This window comes from Lynx rufus, unplaced genomic scaffold (assembly GCF_022079265.1).
Source record: "Lynx rufus isolate CCGP_SWC_20201006 ecotype Redwood Valley unplaced genomic scaffold, mLynRuf1.p SCAF_3, whole genome shotgun sequence".
NCBI classification, from domain to species: domain Eukaryota; kingdom Metazoa; phylum Chordata; class Mammalia; order Carnivora; family Felidae; genus Lynx; species Lynx rufus.
In genome coordinates, this window is record NW_025814845.1 from 182,101,121 (window position 1) to 182,115,383 (window position 14,263).

The following is a 14,263-nucleotide window of genomic DNA, read 5'->3' on the forward strand; positions in this document are numbered from 1 at the left end:
GGCTCCAGGCTCTGAGCTGATGGCTCAGATAGCTGAGAGGGGCTCAAAACCAGGAACCGTGAGATCATGACCTGAGCCAAAGGTGGAAGCTTAACCGACCAAACCACCCAGGTGCCCCCAAAAGCATTTTAAAATTAGTAAAACTAAACCAATATTATAGAGAATCACCCTATTTCTATAGTCTACGTAACTAGTTAAAACTTAAATTAATAGATGCTAAGTAAATAGCTCCTGAATTAATTAATCCATGCCATGACATATGAATGATATAGTCAGTGAGTGAAAACAATTTACTGAAAATTGCAAGAACTGCATTGATATTCAGGCTCTGTCGTGGCTCTCTGAACCTCAACTTTCTCATCTGTAAAATAAAGCTATTAGGTCAGCTAGTCCCCTTTGAAATTCCACTTTGAAATCCACTCCCACTTTGAAATTCTTCTCTTTCGATCATTTGTTATTAACTACAAGGATCCTCCCTAGAGCATAATGAGGATTAAAGTTTTATATCAAAGTTAAGAGAGTTCACAGATAACTAGGCAACATGGATAAATGTATGTAATGAATGAGTCAACTAGGTTGTGTAAATGTATGCAATGGATGAGTCAACTTGGATATAGAGTCCTATGAAATGAGGAACCCCTTCACAGCTCCTCTGCTGCTCTAGGCAGGCAAGGACAAAGCTGTTGTAATTATCTCATTGGAAAACCCATATTATTATTTTATTTAGTAAAACTATTTTAGATGTTTTAAATTGACACATAACATTATATAAAGGAAAACCCATATTATTATGTAAAAAAAAAAAAATTGTTGCTCTGTTCCTGGCCAACGGCTAATGTTCTGGGACCATGGTGGTGTCTTGAAATGCTGCTGTTGCCACCAGGGAGATTTCAAAATGGATGCAGTGGTTGTGGGGAAAAACTACTTTCTCTTTCCCTAATCTAACCTAGACTCGGACATAAGCCCCTTTCTGAAACCCCAACACAAGCTTTTCATAGGCTGTGATGTTTGCAAAACTGTTCTGAAACTTGGGGATAATGGAAGGAAATTACAAGGCAGAGAAGGAAAATGTAAACAGGTATATTAACTGTGAGTATTCTCTTCTCCACAGAGATACCCCATGAGCCTTCTCTCATTTAATCCATGGACCCAAACTGCTGCCATGTTGACGGGGCTACATAACCTCCCATGTGCAGAAGTATCCTTGACTATGTCCTACCCCTAACTCTTCTCTTGCTTCATAGGAAGGGGAAAAATTCTATCTTCCCAGCCAATCAAGTCATAAGCATTAGTGATACAGCTATAATCACAGTGAAGAAAACCATTTGTAGGATTATGTAGAGAAATTTTGCTTTTTACATCAACAGTTTCCCTTTCAGGATATAATATGGGCTATACTTTGTATAATAAAAGCTCATTAAAGTGTCATCCACCAAGAAAAAGAAAAGTTTTCTCCCAAAGATATATATGGACCTGCCCCTAGCTAACAAAACATTGTTACCAAAACCTTATTAAATATGGTGGATTGACCACACACTTTTATCTGTGTTCTTTCCCCAAACCCTTTCAAAAATGACAGCAAAAAGATAAAAAGGCATAAACCTACAATGGCAATGTAAACAGAAATGATACAACTTATAGGAAGAGGTTTTAAAGGAACCACAAAATTCAAGGGTAACTGTAAAAAACTGAAAATGGGTCAGGGGAGGGATTGGTGAAATAATATAAAAGGTGTATCTGGACCCAGTAGCCCTTACCCATCCCACGTAACTCTTTATTTACTTACCATCTACCACTTGTCCATCTTTTATGCCTATAAAAATCTGATTTGGAAAGTTTCATTTGGGGATATCAGGAACATTGAAAGGCAGGAGCCATAAATAGAGATATTAAATGAAAACATGCATAGAACGAGTGTGCCCAACCACCTTTTCCAAACCATATTGCTGTCAGACCACCTTATATTTCTTGGAAGGAGACAAGAATTTTTCTTGAGAGAAATGGAATTGCCCCATAGAAAAAAAATTAATAATAGTAAAATATAGTAGTTCCTTCTAAAGATATGCCAGCTCACCACTAGATTATATATTAAAGCTCAATCGTCCACAAACTCTACCCACAAACATAAAGCTAGCTTTTAGTAAACTTTTTTGGTGCTTCACATAGAGACAACCAAGGATCACCAGACATTTGAAGAATTAATTTCTCCAATATGAAAAACAGACATTAAGATCAATGGTGGGGGAAGAAGGAACCAAGGAACACTGAATATTGAGGGTCCACTATGTGCCAGGCAGTGTTCTAGATGCTGGGGAAACTGCAATGAACAAAACTGACAAGTCTTTGCCCTTCTAGAGCTTACATTCTAGCCAAGATGGGGAAGTAAACATTTAACAAAATAAATAGACTATACAATATGTTAGAAAGTGGTGTCTATCATATTCTGTGAAGAAAAATGAGTCAAGGGAGAGGGCTAATGAGTGGATGGGGAAAAAAGATGAAAATTTAAATAGAGTGGGTTAGAGAAGGCTCCACTGAGATGGCATTTGAGCAAAGTCTTAAAAGTAAGGCATGGGGATACCTGGGGGCAGGGGGAGGGAGAAAGGAGTCCAGGCAGAGACCAGCTAGTGCAAAGGGTATGAGGGGGACTGAGCAATAGCGGTATTACTGCTATAAGAGGAAGTGGGGTAGGGGAGCCGGGGTGGCTCAGTTGTTTGAGTGGACACCTTCAGCTCAGGTCATGATCTCTTGGTTCATGAGTTTGAGCCTTGCATCAGGCTCTGTGCTATAACAGCTCAGAGCCTGGAGCCTGCTTTGGATTCTGTATCTTCCTCTCTTACTGCCCTCTCTCTCTCTGTCTTTCTCTCTCAAAAATAAATAAGCATTAACAAAAAATTAAAAATAAATAAATAAGTGAACATTAAAAAAAAGAGGAAGTAGGGTAAACAAAAAGTTTTATTTTGTTAAGGTGGGGAATGTTTGCATGACAACCCCCCAAACTATATTTAGTATTATCTGAGAAGTAAGGAACAATAAGAAATGCTGTTTTTTTAAAGGAAAAAATTAGCCCAGAGCAGAAAGAATAGCAAAGAAATTAAATAGTTAGAATTAAAAACCAAAACCAAAACTTAACTGATGGATTAGAATATATATTCAAGGAAACCTTCCAGAAAACGGAATAAAAAGACAATGGTATGAAAAGTAGGAAAAGATAAGAAAATCAGGTTTTATTTTGGGAGTCAAGCATGCGTCAAATAGAACTTTCAAAAAGGACACAGCAAAAAATGGACAGCAAATTATCAAGGAAACAATAAAAAAATAATTCCCAGCAATGAAAGAGATGAAGTTGAAAGGACTATTCAGTGCCCAGCACAATGAATTAAAAAAAAAAAAAAAAAAAGTCTAAAAACACCCACCCACTCCTCGGGCTTATCATGATGGAATTTTGAATAGTGATAGTGAAAAGTTGCAAGCTTCCAGAAGGAATGAAATCACCTAAAAAGAAGCAAGACTCATTGGATGCCTGGGTGGCTCAGTCGGTTAAGTGTCTGACTTCAGCTCAGGTCATGATCCCGTGGTTTGTGAGTTTGAGCCCCACAATGTGCTCTGTGCTGACAGCTCAGAGCCTGGAGCCTGCTTCGGATTCTGTGTCTCCCTCTCTCTCTCTGCCCCTCCCCTGCACTTGCAAACAGAGAAACACTCTGTTTCTCTCTCTCAAAAATAAATAAACATTAAAAAAAAAAAGAAAAAGAAAGAACTGAAACCCAGATTACTATCATGCTTCTCCACAGAAAGAATGCCTTAAAACTCCAAGGGAATTTATATTTTCCAAATCAGGACTCTACACAGCCAAGTTAGCAATGAAGTGTGACGATAGAAGAAAGAATTCAGACAAGCAAAAACTAAAAAAGAAATTACCTTTACGTGGTCTTTCTGAGAAAGACTCTGACAACATGATCTAGAAAGATAAGTGCAAATGTCAATCAAGAGCAAGACAAAGAAAAGCAACCAAGAAAAAGTGGGGGCCTTGTAATGTGTCAGCTTGGCTAGGCTAAACTACATTTCCCAGAATTCCCTTTCCCTTGTTTCCCAAGGGTCAACCACACTTGAGATTCTTATGGTAGATTTGGAGGTCAGGAACAAGGCAGCCATCTTTGTGGCTTTCATGTGCTGTTGTCTATCTGTTGGCTCATCCTGTTGGCCTAAGATTTTGGTCAGGCCTACAGTTGCTCTGCCTTGCCCTGGATCATGGATTCAGCTCATGATAAAGGGTTCAGGCCCACAACACCAAGGTCAGAGGTAACAAGAACTGATACAGATTTCAGTCCACCCTCCTGCTTCCCTTACAGCCAGCCATCTAGCCTTCTCACTTACTTGCCCTGCATACTTTGAGCTCCAGCATCATATGTGAAGAAAAGGGACTGTTTAAAGACTGCTTCACCAGTCCCCACAATTGCATAAAGTCGTCCCTTATATGTCCTAGAGGCTCTGCTTTTCTGACTGATACAGGATCCCAAACAGGAAAAACAAATCTCTGAGAAGGAATTTTCCAAATGCAGTTTTTCCGAGAGTACTCAATCTCAGAATCCTGTTTTATTTTTTGCTCAGATCTGGACTGCTCACTCCCTACACCTGCTACATGAATCATGTGAAAAGTAATATTGGTGGAAATTGGATAGGTTGCCCCAACTGTGTAGCTTCAGATGGCACAGTATCCTCCCCTGCATACCAGTTGGAATGAAATACTTATTTGCTATTCTTCTTTTCAGAGGATCCTTGTCTACCTGAAATTTTTTCCCTCTGGTGTCTAACCAACTTTAAATTGATTCCCTAACAGAGCAAAGTGCAGAAGATGTTTTCTTCTTCAGTTTTTTTCCCTGCAAAGAATGGAAAGACCTCGGGCTAAGGAATGTTTTGCTTTCGATGTGTATGCAAGAACTTCAGAATAGCTTATATTTTATGCCTCTGGAGAATTACATCTTTCTTATTAAAGAATTTCCCCACAAGATCACATGCCATTAAAAAAACTTGCACCCAAATAAATGTTTAATTCTAATAGAAAACAGATTTTTTACACTTAACACATGAAGAAGAAATTCAGCTATTGTGTAAAAATACGTAGGGGAAGAAAGAAGTCGCAAGTTCATGTTAAGTAAAATCACATTTTAAAGTATGCCTTTGCACATAAAAGAGATGGGCAGTAATGCAAGATCTTCCCTCATTCTCCTCCACAGTATGACTTCTCTGTTTTCTTTGATAAATTTGCTATAAATCTCTTTATTCATACATGTAAATCCACTCTCCATGTGTGCTTTCTCCCCTCCAGGTTTTAGGTTCTTTAAATATAACCTCCTATTAAAACATTATCCAACTAATTGGAAAACACATGATGATTCATACTTTTATGACCCCATCTTAAAGTAGAATTCCCAGGGTTGTTAACTATTCTGACAAAATTTCTGAATACTAGCAGAGAATTTAAAAATATACATTTGACAAGGGGCGCCTGGGTGGCTCAGTCGGTTGGGCGTCCGACTTCAGCTCAGGTCACGATCTCGCGGTCTGTGAGTTCGAGCCCCGCGTCGGGCTCTGGGCTGATGGCTCAGAGCTTGGAGCCTGCTTCCGATTCTGTGTCTCCCTCTCTCTCTGCCCCTCCCCCGTTCATGCTCTGTCTCTCTCTGTCCCAAAAATAAATAAACGTTAAAAAAAAATTAAAAAAAATATATATATATACATTTGACAAAAATGTATTTGCATGCTTGAATTAAAAATTTGTCCTTATTTTTTATTCACCTTTATTATTTTTTATTTCTTAGAAAAAAATAAGACCACTTAAATACAAGGAGCTGAGATATAGCTCCTTGCTTTGATTTCAAAATAACTGTACATTTGCTGAGGAAAAAAAAAAGTTCATTGTGCACAATTACACACACACTCCAATTCATTTTTTGGTTAGCTCACACATGACATTACAGTGAACTTATTCTTTGGCATGTATGTTTGAGACCAGAAATTGGCATATTAAACTTGAAAAATTTTACACTTAAAAAGTTTACATTTATGCTTTGATTACTTTACCAATAACTAGGACTACATCAAAAAACAAAGGATAGGGACCTACTCACATGTGCATGACACAAGAGTATATACTCAAGTGATTCTCCAAGATTGAGGTGTTTTTTTCCTGCTTCCCCTTTAGAGATATTGAGGGAAAATTCTAGAACCTTTAGAGTAGACCCTTAGTCCCTAGCTGCAGCAATCAAAGATTATGAAATATTAAGGGCCAATTTCAGAGTAACTCACTTACATTGGCTTTTTAAAAAAATTTTGTTTTTGTTTGCAAGCTAAAGAAATGAGCTTCATCCAGCCATCTGGAATAAAAAAAAAATAATTGGATTTATTAGAGGGACGCTGAGGTAAGTAACAGAATCAATAACAGACTGCCACAAACATGCCAAGGGAAGGCAGAATTAGGACAGCTATAAAAACCCCAGTAAGAGGAGTTCTTCAATTTATTCCATAGAAGGCAGCCCTTAAAATGTTTTAGTTTCAATCGGAAATTTAGCCCCTGTGTCTTTCTGTACAAATTCTACATCCCTAGGAGAGAGAATCCAATTAGCCAGTCGTCTACATTTCAGTGTGCACGTAGACATATGGCGCCTACATGTCCGGGCCACACCTCTGCTCTCTTGCCCACAAAGGATAGATCCAGGGGTAGAGATTCTCGCAAAGCATGATTACTGTGGTAACTTTTATACGTAAGGAAGGCTCCCAGTGTGTACCATTCTCCTACTACCCAATCAGGGAATTTGGAGTAAAGAAAGGAGGATCTATCCAGTTTTGTAGAAGATTGTCTCATTCAATAAAGATGCCTGACAAACCTAAAATCTCATGTCCCATGACTATTTTCGCCAATGAATCAATTACATTAGATGTGTCCTTTTACTATTACTGAGAGTAAATATATGTATATGTGTGTGTATTTATATGAATGCGTGTATGTATGTTCCAGTCCTCTCCTTTATTTGCCTATTCCAGGAATTTCTATGTACCCCCTCTGAATGAAATAGGACTCCCCTGGGGACCTGTCCTTCCCCCAACCCCATCCACCTTGACTACATGTTTTCCTATGTGTTTTCTTGTCTTACATTGTGCATCACTATATTGTATACTGGACTCTCTCTCCTAAGAGAGGTTACAGACTTGTTTTCTTATTTCTATACCCACAGACTCCAGCATACACATACTATACGATAGAAACTCAGGAATATTTATTATTCATGGAACAATAAAATTCCGTATCTGTAGCAGCATGAAGTATAAATATTCACACTTGATTTCAAACTTGGTAACTTATATGCGGGGCTTACTGTAGGGCCTAATACACAGAAGAAATGCAATAAATTTTAATTTCCTTCTATCTTGAAACAAGATCAGGACGGCAATTTCATTGATTGAGGGTGAGGCAGCAATATATACACACAGATAAATAATAAATAGTTTTATAAAGATATTGCTTTATAAAGACGCCTGGGTGGCTCAGTCAGTTAAGCGTCCGACTTGGGCTCAGGTCATGATCTCACAGTTTGTGAGTTCGAGCTCCGTGTCAGGCTCTGTGTTGACAGCTCAGAGCCAGGGGCCTGCTTCGGATTCTGTGACTCCCTCTCTCTCTCTCTGCCTCTATCCTACTCGCTCTGTCTCTCTCTCAAAAATAAATAAAAACATTTAAAAATTTTGAAAAAAAAAGATATTGCTTTATATAAGGGAAGGAAGAAAATTATTTTTAATAATCTACATATTATTTGTGAATGGAAAAGCAGTGAGTATAGATGGAAACAACACCCTGCTCCTAAAATCACTTGCTAACACTGCCCAACCCATTCGCACTTTCAACAGAACAAGAATCTCACATTCCAGTAGAGAAATGTAACAGTAACCTTGGCTTTAATCGGTGAGGAAAGAGCTTGTGGAGCATGACATTGCTACGAAGAAAAACTTGAAAAGTTAGATAAAATTTTAAAACAACTAGTTGGATTGATTAGAGGGATACTGAGGTATCATCAGTATGAAGGCATCTGGGAGTTACCACCCCAGCCAGGACCTGAGGGACAAGATTGTGTAGAGAAGAAAACTACCCTTACTCACAGCACAACAAATGTAAACTACTCTTTCTTTCCTTTTAATGAACTATTCATCAAAGCAAAAAAAATACGAAAAAGTGCACAAATAATTAGCATAAGTTTCATGAATTTTTTCAAACTGACTTTCCCTGGAGTGTGGACATGCTGCAGATCGATTCTTTTGTTATTAGTTTTTGTGTTGTTTGAAAACATTTTTGGGGCGCCTGGGTGGCTCAGTCGGTTAAGCGTCCGACTTCAGCTCAGGTCACGATCTCGCAGTCCGTGAGTGCGAGCCCCGCGTCCGGCTCTGGGCTGATGGCTCCAGAGCCTGGAGCCTACTTCCGGTTCTGTGTCTCCCTCTCTCTCTGCCCCTCCCCCGTTCATGCTATCTCTCTCTGTCTCAAAAATAAATAAATATTAAAAAAAAAAATTAAAAAAAAAAAGAAAACATTTTTGCCTTAGATTCTGAAAGGTGTTTTGTTGCATGTAGCATTCTGGTTGCTCCACTTTTCCCACACTTATATTGCTTCCAACAGGAAATGCACTATTATTCTTGTTCCTTTGTATACCTTTTTCTCTTCCTGTTTTCAAAGGAACTTCATTTGCCCATTCAGGTTAATGTTCTCCAGGAATGTGACTCTGAGTGTTTTGTGCCCGGGGTGTTTATGAGGAGACTGTGAACGCTCCCTGTGGAAGGGAGTGGAAGGGAAAAGGACTGGTGAAAGAGAGAACCTATGTGGAGGTAATATGGCCCATCAGAATGACAACGGTCCATTAGAGGTATCCTGCTTTGGGCCCAAACGGTTGGGCCTTTCCCCCCCGCTGGAGTGACCATTACGGGTGGGCTGCCCCAGGAGGGGGAGAGACCCCGGAAGGAGGTGGGTGTCTGAGAGGATCCCCGAGTACAACACCAAGCCATGGGACAGCAAATCTTCCCATGAAGGGCAGGGATCTGTACTGTCACCATTTGCAGTACATCTGTGGGCACAATCACAGGAATTATTCATTGGCTTTGGGGAGAAAAGCAGAGTCCAGATGCCCTAAAGAGGGCCTATTGCTGTGTCTTCTTGGGGACACAGTGAAAAAGACTATTGCCTTTTTAACAAATCATGATAAAATATACATAGCATAAAATTTACCATTTTAACCATTTTTTCTACTTTAACTGTTTGTCAGTGTATAGGTCGGTGGCATTAGTACACTTACAATGTTGTACAACCATCACCACCATCCATCTCTAGAATTGTTTCACCTTCCTGAACTGAAAATCTGTCCCCATTAAATATTAACTCCCGTTCCTCCCTCCCCTTGACACTGGCAGCCTCATTCGACTCTCTGTCTCTATGAATTTGACTGCACTAGGTACCTCACACAAGAGGAATCATTCTGTACGTGCCCTTCTGCGTCTAATTTTACTTTGCACAACGTCTTGCAGGTTCATCCAAGCTGTAGCATGTGCCAGAATGTCCTTTCTTCTTAGGATGAATACCATTCCATTGTATGTAGAGGCCACATTTCGTCTGTTCATCCATCAGTGGACATTTGAGCTATTTCCACCTTTTAGCTATTGTTAATCATGCTGCTATGAACACTGGTGTACAAATACGCCAGTTGCCTTGTAATTATTTTGAGTGACTACTAAAGAATAAAAGAGAACAAGAGGCCAAAATAGGAGCCGTGAACTTTAACTGGTGAGATCCAATGTCAGATTTTGAGTATTTATTCAATCATGCAGGCTAAGTGAGAAATAAAAACCGGTTTGCAAAGCAGGTAAATGTCTCAAAATGATTTGTTCAGCTTCTAAAAGAAATTGAGTCCCCCCCACACAAAACGATCTGAACCATCTCATGTTCCCTGCACCCCAGCCAAACTGGATACATGCCATTTCCCAAACACAAGCTGTACTTTCTGTTTCTGTGCCTTTGCCCATGCTGCTCACTCAGCCTGCAGAAAGATTTTCTCGTAGGATTCGTCATATAGGCAACTCTGACCTGCAGTTCCAAACACAGCAAAATGCTAATAACTATTTTCCTGTTCTAAGGTAATTTTATTTAACATCATTTTATTCCACTACTAAAGCCTATTTCAATGTATTCCTGTATTTTTCAGTTTGTCCCTTAAATATTATACATATTGTAGCCAAGGATTCTTGCTCATTCTAGATTATAAGGTTCTTACGGTTATTCACTTATCAGTGACCAGTCCCGTGTCATCTGCTGTCAGTAGGCAGCCCCAGCCAACAGCCCTGTCTGGTTACCTGATGAGATTTGCAGTTGACATTTGCTATTCTTTTGTCTCCTGGCTTCTGATCCTCCTTTCTAATAGCAGTTCTATTTCTAGTTGGGGCTTCTCCATAACTTTTGGGGAAAATGATTCGGCAGTTCCATGGCAGGAGCTGAAGGGTCTAAGTCTTTTCTCACCCCAACAGGGGCGCTGGTGGGAAGTTAGATGAGCAAGTTCAGTGCTCTCTCCAGAGAATCTGCATCTTTAAGAAAAGACACAAGGAAGGTCATTCATACCAGAAAGAGCAGAAGAAGCAGTATACTGGCCAGACCCTTCAGGTTATGACATGGTTGCTCTGCTCCTTGCTTTCTGCTACTTGCTTGGCTTTCCATGGTTCATTTTTTTTTTTTTTTAATTTTTAAATGTTTATTTTTGAGAGAGAGACAGAGAGATAGAGCGTGAGCAAGGGAGGGGCAGAGTGAGAGGGAGACACAGAATCTGAAGCAGGCTCCAGGGTCTGAGCTGACAGCACAGAGCCCGATGCGGGGCTGAAACTCACGAATGGCAAGATCATGACCTAAGCCAAAGTCAGATGCTTAACCGACTGAACCACCCAGGCACCCCTCCATAATTCCCTTAATTCCTGTTCATTCTGAAGTCTGAAATACAGATGACTTCTGATTCTGTAAGTCCCACATTCTCCAGTAATTACAATAAATTCACTTCTGCCTAAATTAGCCAGCCAGAAACCAATAGAGAACTGATACATTATTACCTCCTTGTTCCTATTCCTCTCTCAACTTCCTGTCCCGCCCTGGCTGATATCTACTTTTTAAAATGTAGATATATATAGATTTTTACATAACATATATGTAGATGAAAATGTAACTTTAGATATAAACAAAGGAGTAGATGAAGGAGTAGACATGGACAATATCTATCTATCCCCCCAAATGGTCAGATTCAGAAACAACGGAAGTAAAGGCAAGTGATACATGTTGACAGTTAGCTTTCTGCTGCTTCCACAGATCTCTATTCAGGAGGTTCTTATTCTAGATTCCTCATCTGAAGATATAACACGATGGATATGGAAACAGACCTAGAAACAAAATGAATAACTTGTATTTTGGCAATGGCATGTACTCCATTTGGAAAAAAATTAGCAAAAGTGGTAAAGTACGATTTGGCTGGAAAAAAAAGCCCCAGACCTGGCATCAGAAAGCCTGGGATAATGTTCTAACTCACAATCTATTGAAATTGGGGTTCCCCAAAGGCAGAGCATGACAGAAAGATTGGGATGCAAGTAGTTTATTTGAGCGGTGATTCCAGGAAGCATAAGTGAGGGAGTAGTGAAGTGAATTGGAACTGGGAGGAGGGAGCGCCTTGTGAGTGGGCTACAGCCTTAGACAAATGGGGCATCTGAGAGAGGCACGTCAGAATTTCCTCCTCTTGACCTGTGGGGTACGTATCTACCAATTCTAGACTCCTCCTGCTGGGGATTTGCTTCTGGAAGTATTGATCCCTCTTGTTTTAGTCTATTCCTTCCACCTGGGCTCTGAATTCCAGCCCCTCATTTCTTCTTGAAAACTGCATGTTTTTTAAGTTTATTTATTTGTGGGGGTGGAGAGAATGAGTCAGGGAGGGGCAGAAAGAGAGGGGAACAGAAAATCCAGAGCAGGTTCTGTGCTGACAGCAGAAAGCCTGATGCGGGGCTCGAACTCATGAACTGTAACATCATGACCTGAGTTGAAGTCAGATACTCAACCGACTGAGCCACCCAGGTGCCCCTAAGAACTGCATTTCTTTAATTACCTTCCCCTTTCTCATTTTTAATGTCACCCTCTCCTTTCAGAGTCTTGTCCCTCTCTCACCTTATAAATAAGCTTAATTCTTCTAAACCCTAGGAAATGAAAACTTGCCTTATTCCTGCCTCTAGCTACCCTCTGATTTCTCTTTCCCCTTCAACCAAGCTTTGTAATGAGGGCGATCTACACTTACTCTACACTCACGACTCCATGGTCTCACTTCCTATTAATTTCTCAGCCAAAGCCAGTGACATGTGACCCTTCACATGGCTGCAACTGCTTGTAACGAGGCCACACGTTTCCTCATAGTAGTTTCTCATTGATTCTCAGACTGTTCCTTCTTCCTCAAAACTTATTCTTCCATACACTTTCATGAAACGCCTGTTAGTTTTCTGGGTGTCCTCCAAGTTGTTCATCTTTTCTTTGTGGAGTCTTCTTCCTCTGCTAGAATGTTAGTGTTTAGCAATTCCCAAATATTTAACTCCAACTCTTACTTGTCTCTGTAGCTCCAGAAGTGTTTGTCCAGTAGCCCCCTAGCTTTCAACTAAACTCTTTGCAGTGTCTTCCTCTTCCCTGCCCCTCTTTCCTTGGAGAGAACATAAGGAGTTGGTGAACCAGTATTTATTCACTTACCCAGTTTCAAAGCTTGGCATTATCAGACACCATTCCTGTCTCTCATCCTTTATTTCTTTTGCCAATCAGTCCTGTTGATTGTATCTTCTAAATGCCAAAGTCTCTTCATCAGGCCAATGACACCTTAATTTATGTCCTTATCACCTTAGCATAATCTCCTGGTACTTTCTACCTGATGAATCTACTTCCAGTTTCTTTCCTATGCAGACCATCTCCTATAAACAACAACAGAAGTTATCTTTATAAAAACAAGTGTGACCACAATACCCCTCTACTTAAAAAGTCTTGGTGATGCTCCATAGTCAGTAAGACAAAATCCAGTTTCCTTCCTGTGGTGATCCAGCCTCAGTGTCAGTATCCTGACATAGTCATGTAGTCCCTATGGTTAAAGCCATCATGACTCGGCCAACTGAATATGGTGTGAATGTTTTGAAATCTATGCTAAAATGGGAGTGCAGGATGGGATTCTGAAAACATGGAGGCCCAAGTCAATATTAGCACAAAGCCTTAGTTGTAAACTTAGTAAGTATAAACATTTATATATCACTTACTGCGAGCCAGGTACTATCTGAATACTTTCTGTGCATTTACTCATTTAATCCTCATAAGAGTCCTTGAGATATGTATTATTATTTTTATTGCCATTTTGTCAATGAGGTAAATGAAACATAAAGAGAGCAACCACTTGCTCAAGGTCACATACAACAGGATTTGACCTGAAGTAGTCTTGCCCTAGAAATATGCTCGTCTGCACTTGCTATAGTGCTTTACTAGCTTTACACAGAGGTAGTGGAGTTGCCCAACCTTAGAAAATGATTACAGCCTGTGCAAGGATTTATGCTAATCAAAGACAAAGAGCGACAGCCCAAGCTGGTGGTGGCGGAGAGGAACAGCGACCTTAACCGGCACCATAACATTGTAAGAATCCTTGCCTCCACATCTTCCCAGTGCCTACAACTCCTCTACCCAACACACACACACACACACACACACACACACACACACACACAGAGTCCATGGGAAGCTTCTGAGACCAGAAGCAGAATCACTACCGCAGAGAATAATGGTGGCCCCAGATATGTGGGAATGACAAGATGAGTGCAGTGTAACAAAGAGCAACAAGAATGAAAACCAGGACCGATCAATCTGTGAAACTGGACACGGTCTCTGTTCCTCTCTGCACTATGGGTTTGGACTGAAGACTGGCTCTGAGAACTAACTTAGCCCCCCCCCCCCCACTCCATTCTTGATGGCTGGGGGTGGAGATGTCAGGGAAAGGCAGATGTCTCTTCTTACAATTTCTGCTAATCAGGATAATGAAGAACAGTATGCAATTGATTTTAGCATCCAAAGACATAATGCTCTCAGAGCTCCATGCTGAGGAAATGAGTCAGACTAATATCAGTGCAACAGAGGAAGAGCATTTTAATAGTGGGTCTAGCTGGGATAAGCCAGAGGCAAGACCAAGAAAACAAAATTGTT